Consider the following 24770-nt stretch of genomic DNA (forward strand, 5'->3'; position numbering starts at 1 on the left):
GGGGAAAAAGATGATGGAAGGGGGGAAGAGGGAGCCCGGGAAAAGGACAGAGGAAAGGAGGGGGAGGGAGGATCAGAGTTGATAGGAGGGATAAATGGAGGGAAAGAAGGCATCATCCAGGAGGGGGAGCTGATGGAAGCCATCTTGGGAAAGGAGATGAAGGGTGTAGAGATGGAGGGTAGGGGGGACACAGCAGTGAAGACGTGGCAGGGGGCGGGGATGGGAGAGGAGCAACCAGCGGGTGAGGGGAATCAAGGCGGCGGGAGGTGTAGAGGATGCGGATATGTTCGAGGAATAGGAGCAGATGGGGGAAAGGAATGAGATCATAGAGGATCCGCGTGGGGGACGGGAGGCGTATAAGGAAGGCGAGGCGGAGGACATGATGCTCAAGGATCTGGAGGGACTTATAGAATTTTGGGGGGGGGGGGCAGATATCCAGGCAGGACTGCATTAACAGAGGATGGGACAGATTAGGGATTTGTAGGTGTGGAGGATGGTAGAGGGTTGCAACCCCCATGTCCGGCCAGAGAGGAGTTTGTTGAGTAGGAGGCGGTTGTGGGCTTTGGATTGGATGGAGCAGAGATGAGGCATCCAGGTGAGGTGACGGTCAATGGTGAAGCCAAGGTAGGTGAGAGTGGGGGTGAGGCGGACAGGACGGGCGCAGACAGTAAGGGAGAAATCCAGGAGCTGGAAGGAGCGAGTGGTACGACCTATGATGATTGCCTGGGTCTTGGAAGGATTGATTTTCAGGAGCCATGCTGTCGATATCGTCAGTAATTCTCTGACTTGGGTGAAGAACTTTTCAGTAAGAAGTTTTCATCGATACGTTCAAAACGAATTACAGACCGCTCTCTGTAACGTTATTTAGCGTTCAGTGGCCTTGCCCGTGAATTATAGTAAAATATCTGCTACGTAAAGTAGAGCTGTTTTACCGCGTCAAAACGGCGAGAAGTGCGCTTGACTAGTACGCTTACGCAATCGCACAACAGATGGCGTTGAACTGAGTACTGAATGTCAAGGAATTACGATGATTCTATTGCCATTATTAGTAGTTACTTCGTATTTCCATTCCCCTTGTTGTGGTAGGGGGGGGGGGGGGGGATTGAGAGGACAGCAACTTGCATCACCTAGACTGATGAATTTCAGCCTTTGGTTGAGAATCAGAGGTATTTGATAAACCAATCAAAGGAAATGGGATATTGACAGGAGACAACACTTCCAAGGCACGAAAATCGTAAAACACGAAACATACTGATAATTGATGGCGTGTTGCGTCTAGTGAAGCGCGGAAAAAACTGTTACTAGTGAATTCCTACTGTCGCGCAGCACTTCCATATCCACTACTTGTTTGTCTGAGAAAGTGGCAAGATATTAGTGCTACATTAATATTGCGTTAGTCATAATTCTTAAAATAAATTAGCTCCTGCACCATACCAACATTTGAACGTAAAACACATTTTTACTACTAATGTAAAAAGTTGTAATCGGTCTTGGGGTAACGTTCATAATTACAAACAAAGACGTTTTGTGTAACGTGTTCGAGTCCAGACAGGTACTAAAATTTGAATGAAAATAATCGGCAGAGTCAAGTTATAAGGTGTCATCCTCGTTTTGGCTACAGCCATTTCAGAGAGGGCGGAGAAGCGGAGAGACACTCAGGTCAAGCTCTTCGACTTGGGGTCGAAACTGCACCAAAATGGCGGAAGAGTAAGCAATGATCAACGGCGTGAGGATGCAGAAGGCAATGGCAACCACCGCATTAAAGAGTCATAATGTGTATTTCCAGGACATGTGGTCTGCAATTAAAACAGAGCCGTGATTGTCTCTCCGTTGGTGAAGTATTCGAGATTAGTCCCCCATTCGGATCTCCAAGAGGGAGGTGACCGTGGAAAAGAGATGAAATGAGCAACAGATGGGTAATATTTTACGCGTCGTAGCGTAGAATGTTAGGTGTCTGAATGTGGTGGAGAAACTTGAATATCTGGTAAGGGGAATGTTAAGACTCAGTGAAGTGAAATGAAAAGAAGATAAAGATTTCTAGGCAGATAAATATGGGGTCATATCAACAGCAGCAGAAAATGGTGTAATGAGACTTTTAATCACTATGATTGGGCGAGTGCAGCAGAGTGACTGTGTGACAGTACAGTAATAGGGTATTTTTCATCACATTTGACAGCAAACCGACGCCAGCAACGATACTTCAAGTACACATGTCGAAGTAGCAAGCAAAGGACGATGAGATAGAAAAAGTGTATGAGGATATTGAACAGGCAATTCAGTACGTAAAGAGAGACGATAATTTAATAAACACGGGGGAATGGAACGTGATTGTAATCAGAGGAACAGCTTGGTTGTAGAAATGTGGGAGCAGCAGAAATAATTGAGTTCTGGAATAAACTTCAGCTGGAAATAGTTAATATATTGTTCAAAAATAACAAGCGGAGGAGCTATATTGGGAGCGTCCCAGAGAAACAGGAATATTCCAGTTGGATTACTTCATGCTCAGGAAGATATTTCGCTATCAGACATTGGATTGTACGGTGTAGGCAGGACCTGATGTCTCAGATCACAATTATGGTGAAGAATAGTTTGATGTATAAGATAATAGTCAGGAAGAATCAATGAATAAAGTAGTGGAATGATAAAGTACATTAGGCAGTTTAGTTGAAGGGGAATGGAGAAGGGACACTTGGTAAAAGACGAGATACTTCAAACGTTCAACGAAAGAAGGAATTACAAACCTGTTCAGACTAGAATACCGCAATACATATCATTATGGAATGAAAGTGCAAGGAAGCTGAGGCGAAATTACTTCCGCAAAAATCCGAAGAAATCTTAACGAAAATGGTGGCCATAAGGACTGATTCGGCAGAGGTTCTCTGTAGAATCGGTGAGGAAAAGAAAAAAAATGGAGAACGGTAGCAAGTAGAAGAGACAGGTCGACAGGACGTGCATTAAGATATAAAAAATCACTTCCATGATACTAGAGGGAAGTGTAGAGGTTAAGAACTCTAGAGGAAGAAGTGGTGGTACAGCAATAATTCAGAATAATTACTTGTCTTTAGGCTCGTATCGTTTTTATACGGATTTCCTGTTGCTTTCTTGATGAAGAATTGGAATATTACACATAACAAATGGCAGACTGATGAAAAATCTACTCGCTATAGGTAATCAGTTCTAATATGTCTCAAGGCTCCTTATAATGGATAGAAACTGACTACATGTATTAAATAAATCCGATATCATTGCAAAATAATTTCAGGGGCATGAATTCACCGTCCTGAAAAGTTCCATATCCAGACTAGTACTAACTGGCATAAGCACAAGTCCGACCGACACTCGACGCAACAGTTCTGTCAACAGAAACAAAAATATTGAGAGTCTAACTCGACTAACAGACAGTTCAAACCGGTATGAAATTATTGGACGTCCGAACTGTCTCTTTTCTTGAGAACACAAGCCTGACTTGAACATCGATCTCTGTTATCCAGGAACAACTCACGACTCAACCGCAAAACACAACTTCCACCAGGACCTCACTTCAACTTTGCAAATTTCACAGTTCTCCTGCAACTTTAAAATGTTCATTCATACCTCATAATTAATAGGACAGATCTCCTGCAATTTCTTTGAAATTTGGAAAGCAGGTATTGCGTAGGCACGCAACACCACGAACACTTTAGAACGACATTAGCACTGTGACAGTACTGCTTTATTTCTGTTACCTCCTCCGCGCCGTACCATTTGCTGTCTGAAAGTCAGTGGCAGCCATCCTTCACAAGAAATAAATGTTGACCTCAGAAAGTTATCTGCATTTTAGTACAGAATGGATGTGAACGATATTTCAGTAAGATTAATTGGATTGCAAATGTATATATTAGTATAACACAGCATATAACACAGTATAACAGAGGGCTAGTAGAAATCCTTGGGTAACAGAAGAAATATTGAATTTAATTGATGAAAGGAGAAAATATAAAAATGCAGTAAGTGAAACAGGCAAAAAGGAATACAAACGTCTCAAAAATGAGATCGACAGGAAGTGCAAAATGGCTAAGCAGGGATGGCTAGAGGACAAATGTAAGGATGTAGAGGCCTATCTCACTAGGGGTAAGATAGATAACGCCTACAGGAAAATTAAAGAGACCTTTGGAGATAACAGAACGACTAGTATGAATATCAAGAGCTCAGATGGAAACCCAGTTCTAAGCAAAGAAGGGAAAGCAGAAAGGTGGAAGGAGTATATAGAGGGTCTATACAAGGGCGATGTACTTGAGGACAATATTATGGAAATGGAAGAGGATGTAGATGAAGATGAAATGGGAGATATGATACTGCGTGAAGAGTTTGACAGAGCACTGAAAGACCTGAGTCGAAAAGGGGCCCCCGGAGTAGACAATATTCCATTGGAACTACTGACGGCCGTGGGAGAGCCAGTCCTGACAAAACTCTACCATCTGGTGAGCAAGATGTATGAAACAGGCGAAATACCCTCAGACTTCAAGAAGAATATAATAATTCCAATCCCAAAGAAAGCAGGTGTTGACAGATGTGAAAATTACCGAACTATCAGTTTAATAAGTCACAGCTGCAAAATACTAACACGAATTCTTTACAGACGAATGGAAAAACTAGTAGAAGCCAACCTCGGGGAAGATCAGTTTGGATTCCGTAGAAACACTGGAACACGTGAGGCAATACTGACCTTACGACTTATCTTAGAAGAAAGATTAAGGAAAGGCAAACCTACGTTTCTAGCATTTGTAGACTTAGAGAAAGCTTTTGACAATGTTGACTGGAATACTCTCTTTCAAATTCTAAAGGTGGCAGGGGTAAAATATAGGGAGCGAAAGGCTATTTACAATTTGTACAGAAACCAGATGGCAGTTATAAGAGTCGAGGGACATGAAAGGGAAGCAGTGGTTGGGAAGGGAGTAAGACAGGGTTGTAGCCTCTCTCCGATGTTGTTCAATCTGTATATTGAGCAAGCAGTAAAGGAAACAAAAGAAAAATTTGGAGTAGGTATTAAAATTCATGGAGAAGAAATAAAAACTTTGAGGTTCGCCGATGACATTGTAATTCTGTCAGAGACAGCAAAGGACTTGCAAGAGCAGTTGAATGGAATGGACAGTGTCTTGAAAGGAGGATATAAGATGAACATCAACAAAAGCAAAACAAGGATAATGGAATGTAGTCTAATTAAGTCGGGTGATGCTGAGGGAATTAGATTAGGAAATGAGGCACTTAAAGTAGTAAAGGAGTTTTGCTATTTGGGGAGCAAAATAACTGATGATGGTCGAAGTAGAGAGGATATAAAATGTAGGCTGGCAATGGCAAGGAAAGCGTTTCTGAAGAAGAGAAATTTGTTAACATCCAGTACTGATTTAAGTGTCAGGAAGTCATTTCTGAAAGTATTCGTATGGAGTGTAGCCATGTATGGAAGTGAAACATGGACGATAAATAGTTTGGACAAGAAGAGAATAGAAGCTTTCGAAATGTGGTGCTACAGAAGAATGCTGAAGATTAGATGGGTAGATCACATAACTAATGAGGAAGTATTGAATAGGATTGGGGAGAAGAGAAGTTTGTGGCACAACCTGACCAGAAGAAGGGATCGGTTGGTAGGACATGTTCTGAGGCATCAAGGGATCACCAATTTAGTATTGGAGGGCAGCGTGGAGGGTAAAAATCGTAGAGGGAGACCAAGAGACGAATACACTAAGCAGATTCAGAAGGATGTAGGTTGCAGTACGTACTGGGAGATGAAAAAGCTTGCACAGGATAGAGTAGCATGGAGAGCTGCATCAAACCAGTCTCAGGACTGAAGACCACAACAACAACAACACAGCATTATTACGTATTTATGGTTCATTTCACCGCCATGTAAAGTGTTATCTAAATAATCTTTGACTGTATAGTGCGAATTATTGAAAACTTATTCCTTAAGTGAGTAACATTATACTGTTAGCTGTCACTTAAAATCCTTGTAAATTTCATTTTCTGGTAGAAAATGTTCTTCGAGATTATCACTTATTTCCTCGTGGAAATAAGATGAATCTCGCTCTAGTTTCATGATCACGGATAGAGATTCTAATCTAATAATTATCAGCAATATTTTCTTCTTAATGAGATAACTGATTTATATAAACACATGACGCATTTGGTTTCCACAACCACTTAAACAGGCCTTTACCGTAAGCTCATTTGCTGTTTTACACATATCAAAAAATGTTTTGCATCACCTCAGTTCCGAGAGTTCCGGAACCTGTACAGAAAATTGGAATAGAGATCAACAAAAACGTAATTTATGCCCTTTTCATTGCTCATGTTGTACTATCTATAGCGAGACTTTCAGAGGTGGTACCTCTATTACCCAGCAGCACGTCCTCTTGCATTGATGCATGCCTGTTTTCGTAGTGAAAAACTATCCACAAGTTCATCAAGGCACTGTTGGTCTAGATTGTCCCACACCTCAACGGCGAATCGGCGTAGATCTCTCAGAGTGGTTGGTGGGTCACGTCGTCCGTAAATAGCTCTTTTCGATCTATCCCATGCCTGAACGATAGGGTTCATGTCTGGAGAACATGGTGGCCTGTCTTGTCGAGCGATGTTGTTATCCTGAAGGAAGTGGTTGGCTCTGAGCACTATGGGACTTAACATCTGTGGTCATCAGTCCCCTAGAACTTAGAACTACTTAAACCTAACTAACCTAAGGAAATCACACACATCCATGCCCGAGGCAGGATTCGAACCTGCGACCGTAGCAGTCGCGTGGCCGGCCTGAAGGAAGTCATTCACAAGATGTGCACGATGGGGACGCGAATTGTCGTCCATGAACACGAATGCCTCGTCAATTTGCTGCCGATACGGTTGTACTAACGGTCGGAGGATGGCATGTACGTATCATACAGCCGCTAGGGCGCCTTCCATAACCACTAGCTGCATACGTCGGTCCCATATAATGCCAACCCAAAACAGCAGGGAACCTCCACTTTGCTGCACTCGCTGTACAGTGTGTCTAAGACGTTCAGCCTGACCCGGTTGATTCCAAATACGTCTCTGACGACTGTCTGGTTGAAGGCATATCCGACACTCATCGCTTATGAGAAAGTGATGCCAATCCTGAGAGGTCATTCGGCATGTTTTTGGGCCCATCTGTACCGCGCTGCATGGTGTAGGGGTTTCACAGATGGACCTCGCCATGAACTTCGGTATTGAAGTTGCGCATCATGCAGCCTATTGCGCACAGTAACACGACGTCCTTTGGCTGCAAGAAAAGCATTATTCAACATGGTGGCGTTGCTGTCAGGGTTCCTCCGAGCTCTAATCCGTAGGTAGCGGTCATCCACTGCAGTAGTAGCCCTTGGGCGACTTGAGAGAGGCATGTCATCGACAGTTCCTGTCTCTCTCTATCTCCTCCATGTTCGAACAACATGACTTTGGTTTACTCCGAGACGCCTGAACACTTCCCTTATTGAGATCCGATCGTGTCCAAAGTAAAATGCGGACGCGATCGATCCACGGTATTGACCGTTGAGGCATGGTTGAACTACAGACAACAAGAGCCGTGTACCTCCTTCCTGGTGGAAGGACTGGACTGATCGGCTGCCGGACCCCTATGTCTAATAGGCGCTGCTCATGCATGGTTGTTTACATCTTTAGGCGGGTTTAGTGATATCTCTGAACAGTCAGTCTCTGTGATACAATATCCACAGGCAATGTCTGTCTTCAGGAGTTCTGTGAACCGTGGTAATGCAAAACTTTCTTTGATGTGTGTGTGTATCCTACTGAAGTTTCTTTGAAGTTTGAAAAAAAAGGTATACGTTACTTGTATTTGAGAACAATTAACAGTTCCACATTGAAGACATCAGCGTACACTGAGTATGTAGTTACATACATACATACTGGCTGTTACATACCGCTGACAGATTTATAATGTCACATCATACTGGTGATTTACTCTTTGCTGTTGTGTGTAATAAAATGTTTTTCTCCGTAACTTACATATTAATGAGCGAAAAGAATATTTATTTAGATAGGTTAACAAAACGTGACTCTTCATGCCAGCTTACGTACATACTTTCCAGTGAGTTAGAGCAACTTGTTACGATATTTTAAATAGAAAATTCTTTTTTTCTATCATGTAGTTCACATATTACAATTACATAAATTAAATCGATATCTATCGTCTTTTACTAGAGAGGGAGAAGCGTCCAAAGCTTATCGGAAACGGGCTGTACCTAATTGGCTGTGTTCAGAAGGCGCACTGAATATCGTAGGTTTGTGAATTCCGTCCTACCTTGTGCAGATACGGTAAGGTTTTTATTTTATTTATTTATTTAAACGCCACGTTCTGTAGGACCAAAATGAGGAACCAATCTCCAAGGTCATGGAACGTGTCAGTACATGAAAATACAATATAAAAGTAATAACAAATAAAAATAAAATGTTTATGTATCCGAAAAAAAGTCAATCCGTACGTTTAAGTAAACGCAGTCAACGATACAACCAGAATCAGCATAATTTTTCAAGGTACTCCTCGACAGAATAGAAGGACTGACCCATGAGGAAACTCTTCAGTTTCGATTTGAAAGCGCTTGGATTATTACTAAGATTTTTGAATTCGCGCGGTAGCTTTTTGCTGCACAAGAGTTAAGGAAGTCCGATCCAAATGCAGGTTAGATTTCTGCCGAGTATTAACTGAGTGAAAACTGCTTATTCTTGGGAATAAGCTAATATTGTTAACAAGAAATGACAGTAAGGAATATATTTTTGGTTCAAATGGCTCTGAGCACTATGGGACTTAACATCTATGGTCATCAGTCCCCTAGAACTTAGAACTACTTAAACCTAACTAACCTAAGGTCATCACACAACACCCAGTCATCACGAGGCAGAGAAAATCCCTGACCCCACCGGGAATCCAACCCGGGAACCCGGGCGCGGGAAGAGGAATATATTTATTGAGAAGCCAATGTCAAAATACCCAGTCTCGTGAACAGGGGTTGACAAGAGATTCGTGAGCTTACACCACTTATTGCTTGAACCGCCCGTTTCTGAGCCAAAAATATCCTTCTAGACTTGGAAGAGTTACCCCAAAATATAATACCATGCGACATAAGAGAATGAAAATAAGCAAAGTTGAACGATCATTCACTTCAAATACCGTTCGAATAGCAAAAATGGCAGCATTAAGTCTTTGAATAAGATCCTGAGCGTGGGCTTTCCATGATAGCTTACTATCTATCTGAAATTTAACTGTTTAGTTTCAAAAATCATATACCCATTCTGTGAAATTAAAACATCAGGTTTTGTTCATTTGCGTGTCAGAAACTGTAATAACTAACTCTTATTGTGACTTAGCTTTAGTTTACTTTTTTTTTCCTTTATTGATTTTCAATTCCCCCCGATGGGGGCGGGCTGGCAGCAGCTTAGTACACTGCTCTACAGCCTACAGACTTTCATTTTAAAAATGGAAGAAGAAAAGAAATAAGAAAAAAAGGTGATAAAATTGTGACATCAGAGGTAAAATGGCGGAAATATGCGGAAAGTTAAAACAGAAAGCAAAAGGGGTTGGCAACGTTAATAAAAGACACAGGAATCAGACAAGTAACATAGTACACACACAATTAAAAAACACGGCGACAGTCTGGTTTCTGTTCGCAAGACATAGAAGGCACACCCAGCGACAGTATGATGGCCATTCACAACACTTCCCAAAAAACAACACAACACGGATCACTCACTGTAAAACACTCACTGTAGAACACTCACTGTAGAACAGTGCACAAAAGTGGCGGCACAAGGATGACACTCCCAAACCAAAGGCAGATGGGGCGGGGGACCTGGAGGAGGGGGAAGAACAAGGAGGGAGGAAGGAAAAAAAAACCGAAAAGGGGGGGAACCAAGGAGGGAGAGGACTAATAAAGGGGGAGAAGGGCAGACGCGAGAGGGTATGAGAGGAGGCAGAGGAGGGAAATTTAAAAGGACTCGGGGGAGAGAAGGGGGCAAAGAGAGGGAAGGTGGGGAAGAAAGAGGATGGAAGGGGGGAGAGGGAGCCCGGGAAAAGGACAGAGGAAAGGAGGGGGAGTGAGGATCAGACTTGATAGGAGGGATAAATGGAGGGAGAGAGGGTATCATCCGGGAGGGGGAGTTGATGGAAGCCACCTTGCGAAAGGATATGTAGGGTGTAGAGATGGAGGGTAGGAGGGACACAAAAGTGAAGACATGGCAGGGGGCGGGGATGGGAGAGGAGCAACCAGGGGGTGAGGGGGTTCAAGGCGGCGGGAGGAGGATGCAAATATGTTCGAGGAATAGGAGCAGATGGGGGAAAGGAATGAGATCATAGAGGATCTGCGTGGGGGACGGGAGGCATATACGAAAGGCGAGGCGGAGTGCATCACGCTCAAGGATCTGGAGAGACTTATAGAATTTGGGGGGGGGGGAGGGTAGTTTACTTTCTACAAACCATGAACTTATGTCATGAACTGCACTTTTTGAAAGCGAGCCAATGTTGCACACAACATCCTTTACTACCAAGCTAGTGTCATCAGCAAACAGAAATATTTTAGAGTTACGCATAATACTAGAGGGTATATCATTTATACAGGGTAGTCCACTGATCGTGACTGGGCCAAGCTTGAAGGGAGAACCAGATGGTGCTATGGTTGGCCCGCTAGATGGCGCTGCCATAGGTCAAACGGATATCAATTGCGTCTGTTTAAATAGGAACTCTTATTTTTTATTACACATTCGTGTAGTATGTAAAGAAATATAAATGTTATAGTTGGCTCACTTTTTTCGCTTTGTAACAGATAGCGCTGTAGTAGTCACAAACATATGGCTCACAGTTTTAGACAAACAGTTGGTAACAGGTAGGTATTTTATATTAAAATACAGAACGTAGGTACAGTTGAACATTTCATTTCGGTTGTTCCAGTGTGGTACATGTACCTTTGTGAACTTATCATTCTGCGAATACATGCTGTTACGGTGTGATTACCTGAATTAGACCTGTTGTATTAACTCGCCTCCAGGCAACAGTTTATATGGTCATCGGTTAATGTAACTGATGTACTTTATTGTTCCATGCCATATTCAGTGCAAGTATACAGCTGTGGCCGAGCGGTTCTAGGTGCTTCAGTCTGGAACCGCACTGCTGCTACGGTCCCAGGTTCGAATCCTGCCTCGGGCATGGTTGTGTGTGATGTCCTTTGGTTAGTTAGGTTTAAGGAGTTCTAAGTCTAGGGGACTGAGGACCTCATATGTTTTGTCCCACAGTGCTTAGAGCCATTTGAAGCATTTTGCAAGTGTACGAGCATTCTTTGCTATAAACAGAGTTGATCAAATTGATTTTGTAATATAGTTTCTGCCGAAGGTAAGGGACCCTTTGTAGATGAGTATGCCCTAGTCATTGCATTGGCTAACATGTGCAGCACAGTACTTTAATATTCTACTGGTTACTCCATCATATCCATAAGAGTCCTTAGTGATTTAATTATTGACTCAATCTCCCCCTTGTCTGTATCACACAAGAGTATTTCAGACATCAACCTCGGAGAGGCACTTGCCAGGAGAGTACATTATGAAATTATCCAAACATGTACAGTTCATCGAAGAAGCTTCTCCTTCCTTTACACCAGCAAACTTACTACTCGTCTGGAAGTGGAGTCGAAGGCGTACTGAATATTTCACCCAGTATTATACGAAATGGAGGCTCTGCCTAAATCCAAATAAAACTGAGGTAAGCGTATTCCACCTGCCCAATCATGAGGCAAGACGAGAGTTACAAGTAACAGTCTACAATGAGTGATTGACGCACAACAGCCATCCAAAATATCTATGAATAACTCTTGACCGGTCACTAACCTATAACAAACACCTAGAAATAACCAGTCAAAAGATAAAAAATCGAAATAACATATTAAGAAAGCTGACTGGAACCTCCTGGGGAGCTCAAGCTAACACCCTACGCACCGCAGCTCAACCTGTGGTTTACTCGGTGGCAGAATACTGCGTCCCAGTCTGGTACAAGAGCACACACACGAAGAAAGTAGATGTCCAGCTTAGTACCACCATGAGGATTGTCGCAGGAACTCTGCAATCAACTCCACTTCCCTGGCTTCATGCCCTTTGCAATCTAGCTCCTCCTCCCTCAGAAGGCAACAAGCAGTTATCCGAGAATTGAAGAAAATTAATGACCCCTCTGTCTCTGAAGATATACCTATCCGAAAAATATTGAACCATCTACCAACTAACCGCCTAAAATTCAGGAAACCTATATGGGAAGATGAAGTCCTCAAATTCCCAGAAAGGTACTACATAGCAAGGAAATGGAGGCAATACTGTTCGCTGAATAATCACCACCCTCGCATCACTGATTTTGATGCTTCGATGCCGGTGGAAGGAATGCAAATGCCCAGAAGAACTTGGTGCAGACAATCGTGTGAGGACTAACCACGGCAGGTGTAAGGCCAACCTCCACTAATGGAAACTCACTGATGACCCACGATGATACTGTGGTGCAGAAGAACAAACAATCCCTCACCTGATCTTCGAATGTCCTGCGAGGAGGTTTGATGGAGAATGGAGGGCTATCATGAATGTTACTCCATGTGCTGTTCAGTGGGTGACCTGCTTAGATGTGGACTTATAATCACTGCAGTGGCTGTCTCCCTAATATTTCGCGTGTTGTTGTTTGCAATTAATCATTTAATAATATATTCGTATTTCGTTTATTATATTAATTAATAGTATGTGTGCAATTTTACGCTGTAGATGCCATACGCTAAATAAATAAAATTGCGTTGGCAGGAGCTGGTATGTCGCCCTTTCAATGTTTAAGTAATTTTAAGGAGTGTAAAGCTTGTAGCTTACATGTGCAATCCCTTCAAAACAAGTTAATATTGGCTACATCCTAGGGATTCTCGCCAGTAGTCTTATTTGGCAGATTACTATTCCCTTCTAGTCTTACCAGTGGACGGCGCGTTCATGTTTCTTAGGCCAGGAGCAGAGACGTGTTTTCCTTCTGCTGCAGTATATATATATATATATATATATATATATATATATATATATATATATATATATATATGTGGGTTAATTTTTCCACCTTACAAACTCTAGGGATTGATCGACAGGAGGATACGGAACAAAAAAGGTCTAATTAACTTACGTCCGGAAATGCATGGTTTTCATGCTAGAGACCATCTATTCAATCACTCAGTCATACTTTCCACCTAGAAAGTGGTACTGTTCCTCATATTATCTTATATTGAGACCCTGAAACATATAACTTATCTTTTTAAAAATACTATTATAATAAACTCGTTAGATTCGCTACATACACTATCATACATGGTGTAAGCTGGAAGTGCTAGAAGGACTTGCGTCCTGAGGTTCCACACAAAATAATGTATGTAGACTCAAGTTGAGAAAATACAGAACGCCTTGAACAAGTAGAGATAGAACGTTCATATACACATAAATGTACATTGGTATGTTCTGCAGAAATGATTAACATTTAAGTCACCTCGGTTCAGCTTGTGTCCCGTTGCGTAGTAGTCACAGGGTCCGTCATGGTCCCTGATAAATTGTTGCATGTGTGACGTCAACGACATGTATAAGGTGCAATGGCGTCCAGTCATATAGCCATTCTTGCTGAATTCAACTGGTTCCAAAGTTCGTCTGTGGTGGTTGGCACTGGGTCACAGTGCTGCACCCGTCCTTACGCCATATCCTACACATTTCGATTGGCGAATTGATGCACCACTTTCGCTCATGCTAATAAACCCCGCACCCTCTTCCAAACTCACTCGTCTGACGGCACGGTTCGTACATACGCCTGCGAGGCATCCTGCACGTCTGCTCGAAGTCACACTGATCAGTTACCTTCGGTGTATAGGGACAACGAGAGTCGCAGGCACGTTTTACCGGTTGGTCGGGTGCGACGCGAGATAGCGATATTGACCTATAACCCTCAGGCTGACATTGTTCAAATGATAATAATTTCTGCAGAACGTACTAATGAACACGTCCTGTGAATATACGTCCCATATCTAGTCGTTCAAGGTGTTCTGTTTTTCCTGAACGTGAGTGTAGATAATAATAATTTAAGGTGGCTCAATGGGCTGGTGCATGTGTTTCAATTAGACAGCACTTCGGTAACTCATGTGTCCCGAACGTTCCCCAATTATCTTGTCGCTCACACATGACCTACAGTTTAACATAGAATCCGAACCATTTGTTATTTCGTTACCGATAGACCACCAGGCCTAGCATGTATATAGATAGTTCATTTATAGGTTTTGATCATTGAGTTTGCGAGTAACAAAATATTTAACACAAATAGCTGTAACTTTTGCTTATACTCACTTAGAAGCTTGAATGTTTTCCACCGTCAAGGGGTCAAAGACGTTAGTGTGTGACGTAAATTTCAATTCGATACCTATACCGTTTCTTCAGAAAAAGGTGTCTTAAGACGCACAGACAGACGAACAACAAATGGCAAAAAAAAAAAAAAAAAAAAATATATATTAATGTCATGTAATTGCAAATTAACAGTTATCGGATTGTGTTCTTTGATTGTAGTAGGAAACAATGCTTCTTGTGAAATTACATTTTCTTATGACAAAGGGAAGTACGCTATAGGTTTTGATGAGTGAGTTTCCGAGTACCGGAATATGTGACATAAATGGTCGTATCTTTTGATAGCACTGACTGCGAAACTTACACTTTTTCCGCAGCCAAGAGACTGTAGGCATTAGTAAGTGACATAAATTTCAACGTGATATTTCTACCCTTACTTGAGAAAAAGTAGTCTGAACAGACATACAGACGGATTACAATGTTATTCTATAAGGAATTCCGTTTTTATGGACTGGTGTACGTAATCCTAAAAAGAGCATCGTAGGTAAAGGCATTTTAAATTTTTGATAACTATACCTTCTGCGAAACATAATATTTTTCCGTGTTTTTTCTTTACCAAAACGCGTTAGGCTCCTGTTTGTCATCCCCGATAAGCCTAATTTTGAGTTCCGAAACTGTTTTAAAAATGTTGTTCTATAGGCTGTCCTGCTTCTGTATGTATTTATGACTTAACAGAATGTGATGCATTTCGTCATATCTTACATATTTCTGTGTTTAATTTCGGTTCTAATTATGTATAATGTTTTTCTCATTTTTCTCTCCACTCCCGTTGGGTACCGCGAGTTCTCTTGAACGAAACAGAATTCTGGAAAATTTGTATCTCTACACTCTCCGCAAACACGGAAAAGTGGCAGTAGGCGCTTGTAGCATCAGTAAGGCAGGTACAGACATGCATCACTTACCAAGAGAGCCAATTTCATTCACTCACACGGCACAAGTATAGCGAGGGAGAAAAAAAAAATGTTGCTCAGATTCATTGCTTCACTGCGCCGGTGTTCTGTCGGTCTTCTCTGCTCCCTGACGAAGCGTACGTCATCAGCCTTTTCCCAACGCGGTAGCGAATTTTTATCCTCTCGACCGTTACACGCCACCGAAATCTGCATACCCGGGAAGCCACATACACGCTCACCGAAAAAAAGGGAGAAAGAGTGCGCTGTGGAATTTAATGTTGAGCGTAGCGCAGCGAGGGGAGGGGCGTCGGCTTTCTCGTCAGACCCCAAATCCTCCGGGGGGGGGGGGGGGGGGGGGGGGGTTTGACGGTACTCGCTTTTCGCTTTATCAGCACTGTTCCCCATCGGCATCCGTCCGCTCGCATACGCTAAACGTGTCGGTGGCTGCGCTGTTCGCACGCAGATTTTATGTTCCAATCAGATCCTTCAAGAGACGGGGCACACATGTTCTATCCGTTTGACTGGCAACATCAAAAACAATTACCGGCCCAGAACGGAATTATTGTATTGGACATACAGGTTTTGATGCCCTGAGCTGTTAACTGAGATAAAAGCACAACGTTCGGTAAAACGTTTGCAATGTGAGAGACACTTGTCATTCCACCTTGCCCAGTATTTGGACATTGGACATGGCGCGTCACCGCTAGGGATTTTTTATTGAGGCTTGGATGCCGGATCTAGTTTTCGTTGCTAGTGCCATCATTTAGTTTGATTCCGTCACAAAGAGTACCAAATAAAATGTGAAAAGCAGTATGTAGAACATCGCAACCCTTTTGCTGGTGTCACACGTTTAGTTATAATGTCAACTGATTACTGTTAGTGAGAAGCAGCAGAATACGCTGTGGAGTGTAGGTGGTCGCAGGTTATGAAGGAGAAATGATTATTTAGCGGAGATATCATTTATATAAGTACTATTGAGTAAAATTCTCCTGAAACAATTATCTTAAAAAGGGCAATAATAGGGGACAGTGTTGTACCTTGAGACTTTCATCCCAAAAAGTCTAATACATTTTCTTATTCCGTTTTAAAATGATAGGATTCATTTTACGGGTGCTACAGTATTTTTCTGAAATTACAAAAATCACTCAGGAAGTGTAACGTTTCTCCAAATGTGAAAAACTTTTCCAACGTGGCTTGGTTCAAATGGCTCTGAGCACTATGGGACTTAACTGCTGAGGTCATCAGGCCCCTAGAACTTAGAACTACTTAAACCTAACTAACCTAAGGACATCACACTCATCCATACCTGAGATAGGATTCGAACCTGCGACCGTAGCGGTCGTGCGGTCCCAGACTGTAGCGTGTAGAACCGCTCGGCCACCCCGGCCGGCGTTCAAACGTGGTCAACAGCTAGGAACAAATATTCTATTCAAAGTTAAAAGTGTTGCAATGGAGAAATTTTGTCAGGTCAATGTTTAACAGTCTATCATTACATCCTTCCTCTACTGCACACAAAGAATCAGAAGGCGAAATCAAATTAAGAAGAAATATTATTAAAATCGATTTACAAGTTAAAATACGTTGAAGTAGGAGCTATTGGCAGCTAATGTAGATTTGCTTTTTCAAGAGAGGTATTTTTAATTCATGTTACAAGTAATTTACACAAAAAGTAATGAGCATGTTATAGGAAAAAATAAGTAATAATTTACATAGTGAAAATAATATACAGTGTAAGTACTACATCTTGTAGTATCATTCGATTAATAATTTAATTTCGTCATTAATTTCTGATATACGTGAATGATAGATGCGATGAGGACTGTTGTCATACTTTACTATGTGATAACGTAGAAAATCCTGTGTGTTAACGCAGAAAATTATTTGTAGAGTTAATGGAAAAGGAAGGTCATTGTCGCCGCATACGGGTGGTTTACTGGCGAACTGTAACCAGTTCGTCTACTGCTGTGCTGTCACCGTTCCTGGTTGATTCCTATTTTCTTATCGTATGCGGCCTCGGACCTTCCAGCAGCTCCCAATCTCACCAGCAATATTTATAGTACTCTCTCCCTTGGGTGAAGAACTTTTGAGTAAGAAGCTTTCATCGATACGTTCAAGCCGAATTACAGACAGTCCTCTGTAACGTAATTTAGCGGTGAGCGGCCTTGGACTTGAATTAGGATAAAATATCTGCTACGTAAAGTAGAACCTTTACATTGCGTCAAAACGGCGACAAATGTACTTGACTAGTACGCTTACGCAGTCGCACGACAGATGGCGTTGAACTGCGTACTGAATGTCACGGAATTACGTTGATACTAATGCTATTATTATTAGTTACTTGATATTTCCATTTCCTTTGTCTTGGAGGGGAATGGAGGGGACAACGACTTGAAGCACCCAGACTGATGATTTTCAGCCTTTGGCTTGGAATCATAGGTCTTTGATAAACTAATCAAGAAGAAATGGGATATTGACCGGAGACAACGTTTCCAAGGCATGAAAATCGTAAAAAACGGAACATACTAAAAATTGCTGACATGCTGTATATAGTAAGGTGCGGTAAAATGGTTGCTAGTGAATTCCTGCTGTCGCGCAACACTACCTTCACCTCTACTTGTTTGTCTGAGAAAATGCCATGATATCTGAACTTCATTAATATTGCATTAATCACCATTGTTAAAATAAATTTGCACCTGCACCATACTTACGTTTGAACGTAAAATTACATTTTTAATTCTAATGTAACAAGTCGAAATCGGCCATAGGCTAACGTTCATGATAACAAAAACATTTTGTAAAACGTGTTCGAGCCCAGACAGTTAATAAATTTTGAATGAAAATAATCCGCGATAGGGGCCGAAGAGTCACGTTGTAAGGTGTCATCCTCGTTTTGCCTACAGCAATGTCAGAGAGGGCGGAGAATGTGTGTGCGAAATCTTATGGGACTTAACTGCTAAGGTCATCAGTCCCTAAGCTTACACACTACTTAACCTAAATTATCCTAAGCACAAACACACACACCCATGCAAGAGGGAGGACTCGAACCTCCGACGAGACCAGGGGTGGAGAAGCGGACAGAGGCACAGGTCAACCTCTTCGACTGGGGGCGAAGCTGCACCTAAATGGCGGAAGAATAAGCAGTTTTTTAATATTTAATCGTATGGCTTGGGCCCCCGTCGGGCAGCCCTTTCGCCGGGCGACGGTCTGTTAATTCGACGCCACTTCGGCGACCTGCAGTTGATGAGGATGATAGGATGATGATGAGGAGAACACCCAGTCCATGGGAGGAGAATATTCACCGACCCAGCCGGTTATCGAACTCGGGCCCAGAGAATTTAGCTACCGGAGACGGACAAAGAATAAGCAATAATCAACGGCATGAGGATGCAGAAAGCAATGACAACCACTGCATTAAAGAGTCATTATGTGTATTTGCAGGACATGTGGTCTGCAATTAAAATAAAGCCATTATTGTCTCTCCGTTGGCGAAGTATTCCAGATTAGTCTCCCATTCGGATCCCTAGGGGGAGGTGACCGTGGAAAAGAGATGAAATAAGCAGCGCATCGGAACATTTTACGTGTCGGAGCGTAGAATATCAGATTTATTAATGTAGTGAGGAAACTTGATAATCTAGAAAGCGGAACGTTAAGACTCAATCTACATATAGTGGATGGTCAGTGAAGTGAAATGAGAAGAAGATAAAGATTTCTAGTCATATAAGTAGGGGGTCATTTCAACAGCAGAAGAAAATGGTGTAACGAAAGTTTTAATCTGATTGGCCGAGTGCGGCTGAGTGACTGTGTGACAGTACAGTGATAGGATGTTTTTCATCTCATTTGACAGAAAACCAACGCCAACGACAATACTTCAAGTACACACGTGGACGTAGCAAGCAAAGGATGATGAGAAAGAAAAAGTATGTGAGGATATTGAACGACTAATTCAGTACGTAAAGGGAGATGATAAATTAATAATCATGTGGACTGGAACGCGATTGTAAGATGAGGAACAGCTGAAAGGCTTATGGAAAAATATGGGCTTGGCTGTAGAAATGTGAGAGGAGCAGAAATAATTTAGTTTTGGAATAAACTTCAGCTAGTAATAGTTAATATATTGTTCAAAAATCGTAAGTGTACGACCTATAATTCGAAGGTCCCAGAGAAACGGGAATATTCCGGTTGCATTTCTTCCTGGTCAAGTAGGTATTTCGCAATCAGATATTGGATTGTACGGCGTAGGCAGGACCTGATATCTGAAGAATAGTTTAAGTTTTAAGAGAATCGTCAGGAAGAATCAATGCAATAAGGAAGTACAATGCTAAAGTACGTTAGGCAGTTCAGTTGAAGGGGAATGGAGAAGGGACACCTGGTAAAAGACGAGATACTTCAAATGATCAACAAAGAAGGAATTAAAAACCCATTCAGACAAGAACACAGCAATACAAATCATTCTGGAATGAAAGTGCAAGGAAGGTGAGGCGAAATGGCTTCCGGAAAAGTCTGAAGAAATCTTGAAGGAAATGGTCATCCTAAGGACTGATTCAGCAGAGGTTCTCTGTAGTATCGGTGAGGAAAACGAAAAAAAAAATGAAGAACAGTAGCGAGAAGAAGAGACAGGTCGACAGGACGTCACACTAGAAGGAAGTGTAGAGGTTAAGAACTTCAGAGGAAGAAGTGGCGGTACAACAGTAAAACAGAATAATTACTTGTCTTTTGGTTCGTATCGTTTTTCTAGGGATTACCTGTTGCTTTCTTAACAAAGAATTGGAATTAATTGTCCCTGACACACTAAACCAGAATATTAAACTGTTAAGTTGGTTCATACGTTCTACAGGCATATAATGTTCCCCACCAATATCATTCACTAATTATTCATTAATTGCACACAACAAATGGGAGACTGATCAAAAATATTCGGAGTCTAACTCGACTAACAGAGATTTCAAACCGGTGTGAAATTATTGGACGTCTGAACAGCCTCTTCTCTTGAGAACAAAAGCCTGGCCTGACCATCGACCTCAGTTACCCAGGAACAAATCACGACCCATCCTCACAACAGTACTACCGCCAGTACCTAACATCTACTTTGCCTATTTCATAGTTCTCCTGCAACTTCTTTGAAATTTGGAAAGTAGGTATTCCGTAGGCACGCAGCAAAAAAAAAAAAAAAAAAAAAAAAAAAAAAACACATTTTAGAACGACATCAGCACTGTGACAATACTACTTTATTCCTGTTACCTCCTCCGCGCCGTACCCTTTGCCTCTCTGAAAGACTGTGGCAGCCATCCTCCACAAGAAATTAATGTTGACCTCAGAAAGTTATCTGCATTTTAGTACAGAGCTAGAGTGAACGATATTTCGGTAAGATTATTGGATTGCAAATGTATATATTAGTATAATACAGCACTGTTACGTATTTATGGTTCATTTGACCGCCACCTAAAGTCTTATCTAAATAATCCTTGACTGTATAGTTCGAATTATTGAAAACTTATTCATCAAATGCATAACATTATAATGTTAGTTACCAGTTTTAAAAACAGTGTAAATTTTATTTTCTGGTAGAAAATGTTTTTAGAGATTCTCGTTTATTCCCTCGTTTAAATAAGATGAATCTGGCTCTTGTTTCAAGGACAGGGATTCTAATCTAATAATTATCAGCAATATTTTCTCCTTAATGTGATAACTGATTGATATAAACACATGACGCAGCAGGATTCGATAAGCACTTAAACAGACCTTTATCGTAAGTTCATTTGCTGTTATACACACATCAAAAAAGGTTTTGCATCACCTCGGTTCCGAGAGTTACGGAACTTGTACAGAAAATTGGAACAGAAATCAACATAAACATCATTTCCGCCCTTTTCGTTGTTCATGTAAACCACACGTTGCATGTTGTACTATTGGCAGCGAGACTTTCAGAGATGCTGGTCCAGATTCCTGTACACTCCGGTACCCCTAATACCCAGCAGCACGTCCTGTTGCACTGATGCCCGTATTCGTCGTGGCATACTATCCCAAGTTCATCAAGACACTGTTGGCCCAGATTGTCACACACACCAACGGCGAATCGGCGCAGATCGCTCAGAGTAGTTGGTAGAACACGTAGTCCAGAAACAGCCCTTTTAAATATATCCCAGGCATGTACGATAGGGTTCGTGTCTGGAGAACATGCTGGCCACTCTAGTCGAGCGATGTCGTTATCTTGAAGGAAGTCATTCACAGGTTGTGCACGATGGGGACGCGAATTGTCGTCCATGAAGACGAATTCCTCGCCAATACGCTGCCGATATGGGTGCACTGTCGGTCGGAGGATGATATTCACGTATCGTACAGCCGTTACGGCTCCTTCCATGACCATCAGCGGCGTACGTCGGCCCCACATAATGCCACCCCAAAACAACAGCAACCTCCATTTTGGTTCAAATGGCTCTGAGCACTATTGGACTTAACATCTATGGTCATCAGTCCCCTAGAACCTAGAATTACTTAAACCTAACTAACCTAAGGACATCACACAACACCCAGTCATCACGAACCTCCACTTTACTGCACTCGCTGGATAGTGTGTCCATGGCGTTCAGCCTGACCGGGTTGCCTGCAAACACGTCTCTGACAACTGTCTGGTTGAAGGCATATGCGACACTCATCGATGAGGAGAACGTGGATGCCAATCCTGAGCGATCCACTCGGCAATTTGTTGGGACCATCTGTACTGTGGTACATGGTGTCATGGTTGCAAAGATGGACCTCGCCATGGATGTCGGGATTGATGTTGCGCATCATGCAGCCTATTGCGCACAGTTTGAGTCGTAACACGTCGTCCTGTGGCTGCAAGAAAAGCATTATTCAACATGGTGGCGTTACTGTCAGGGTTCCTTCGAGCCATAATCCGTAGGTAGCGGTCATCCACTGCAGTAGTAGCCCTTGGGCGGCCTGAGAGAGGCATGTTATCGACAGTTCCTGTCTCTCTGTGTCTCCTCCATGTCCGAACAACATCGCTTTCTTTCACTCCGAGACGCCTTGACACTTCCCTTGTTGAGAGCCCTTCCCGTCCAAAGTAACAATGCAGACGCGATCGAACCGCGGTATTGACCGTCAAGATATGGTTGAACTACACACAACACGTGCCGTCTGCCTCCTTCATGGTGCAATGACTGGAACCGATCGGCTGTCGGACCCCGTCTGTGTATTAGGCGCTGCTCATGCATGGTTGTTTACATCTTTGGGCGGGTTTAGTGACATCTCTGAACAAAGGGACTGTGTGTGTGATACAATATCCACAGTCAACGTCGATCTTCAGGAATTCTGGAACCCGGGGTGATGCAAAAATTTTTTTTGTGTGTGTATATCCTACTGAAACTTCTGTGAAGTTTGAAAAAAAAAAAAAGGTATACATTTCTTGTAGTTGAGAACAATTAACAGTTCCACAGTGAAGACATCAGCGTACACTGAGTATGTAGATATAATGGACTGACTGTCACATACCGCTGACAGATTTATAATGTCGCATCGTGCTGGTGATTTACTCTTTGCTGTTGTGTATAATAAAGTGGTTTTCTCCGTAACTTACGTATTTATTTAGATGGGTTAACAAAACGTTACTCTTTATGTCAGCTTACGTACATACTTTCCAGTGAGTTAGAGCATCATGTTATGATATTTTAAATAGAAATTTTTTTTTCTGTCATGTAGCTCATATATTTCAATTAAATAAATTAAATCAAAATCTATCGTCTTTTACTAGAGAGGGAGAAACGTTCAAAGTTTTCGTTCTGAAGGCAACGGGCTGTACCTCGTTGCCTGTGATCGGAAGGTGCACTGAATCTCGTTGATTTGTGAATTCCGTCCTACCTTGTACACAGCACGGTAAGGTTTTTATTTTTTATTTATTTGCACGTCAATTTCCGTAGGGCCAAACTGAGGAGCCTGTCTCCAAGGTCATGGGAAGTGCCAGTACATGAAATTACGATATAAAAGTAATACATAAAAATAAAATTTTTATGAAGCTGTGAAAATTCAAGTCTAAAAATCTAAATAATCGCAATAAACTATACAAGAATCAGCTTAATTTTTCAGGAAACTCCTCGACAGAATAGAAGGACTGACTCATGAGGAAACTCTTCAGTTTCGATTTGAAAACGCTTGGATTATTGCTAAGATTTTTGAATTCGAGGGGTAGCTTATTGAAAATGTATGCAGCAGCCTACTACACACCTTTCTGCACAAGAGTTGAGGATATCGGATCCAAATGCAAGTTTGGTTTTTGCCGAGTACTGAGTGAAAGCTGCTTACTCTTGGGAATAAGCTAATAATGTGAACAAAAAATGACAGTTAGGAGTATATATATTGAGAGGCCAATGTGAAAATACCAAGACTCGTGAACAGAGGACGACAAGAGGTTCGTGAGCTTACACCACTTATTGGCCGAACCTCCCGTTTCTAAGGCAAAAATATCCTTTTAGAATGGGAAGAGGTACCCAAAAATATAATAACATGTGACATGAGCGAATGAAAATAAGCAAAATAGACTAATTTTCGTGTCGAATTATCACTCACTTCAGATACCGTTCGAATAGTAAAAATGGCAACATTAAGTCTTTGAACAAGATCCTGAACGTAGGATTGTTTGTTAGAAACTGTAAAAACTGAGTCTTACTGTGATTAGGCGGTAGTTTATTTTCTACAAGCGATGAACTGATGTCATGAACTGCACTATTTGAAAGCGAGCCAATGGTGCACACAACATCCTCTACTACCCACTAGTGTCATCGGCAAACAGAAATATTTTAGAGTTACCCTTAATACTACAGGGTATATCATTTATATAGATAAGGAACAGGAGTCACCCCAACACTGATCCCTGGGGCACCTCTCACTTGACTGTATCCCAAAACACAGCCATTCGCAACACTGCTGTCTTAATAAAGTAAGGGATGAACCTGTTGTGTGCTACTCCCCATATTCCGTAATGGTACAACTTCTGGAGCAATATTTTGTGACCAACACAATCAAACGCTTTAGTTAAATCAAAAAATATGACTACCGTTAGAAACCTTTTGTTTAACCTATCCAGTACCTCCCAGAGAAAAGTGAATACAGCATTTTCCGTTGTTAAAAGACTTCTAAAGCTGAACAGTACATTTGATAACAAATTGTGTGATATAAAATGATCAATTATCCTTCTATACACAGACTTTTCAATGACTTTAGCAAACACTGATGCCATAGAAATAGGTCTAAAATTGTCTGCATTATCCCTTTCTCCTTTTCTATAAAGCGGCTTTACTACTGAGTACTTAATGGTTCAGGAAAGTGACGATTCCTAAAGGAAGAAATGCAAATATGGCTAATTACAGGGCTAACATGTGCAGCAAAGTACTTTGATATTCTGCTCAGCACTCCATCATAACCATGAGAGTCCTTAGTCTTCAGTTATTTAATTATTGA

The sequence above is a fragment of the Schistocerca piceifrons genome, chromosome 6, assembly GCF_021461385.2.
Source record: "Schistocerca piceifrons isolate TAMUIC-IGC-003096 chromosome 6, iqSchPice1.1, whole genome shotgun sequence".
NCBI lineage: Eukaryota > Metazoa > Arthropoda > Insecta > Orthoptera > Acrididae > Schistocerca > Schistocerca piceifrons.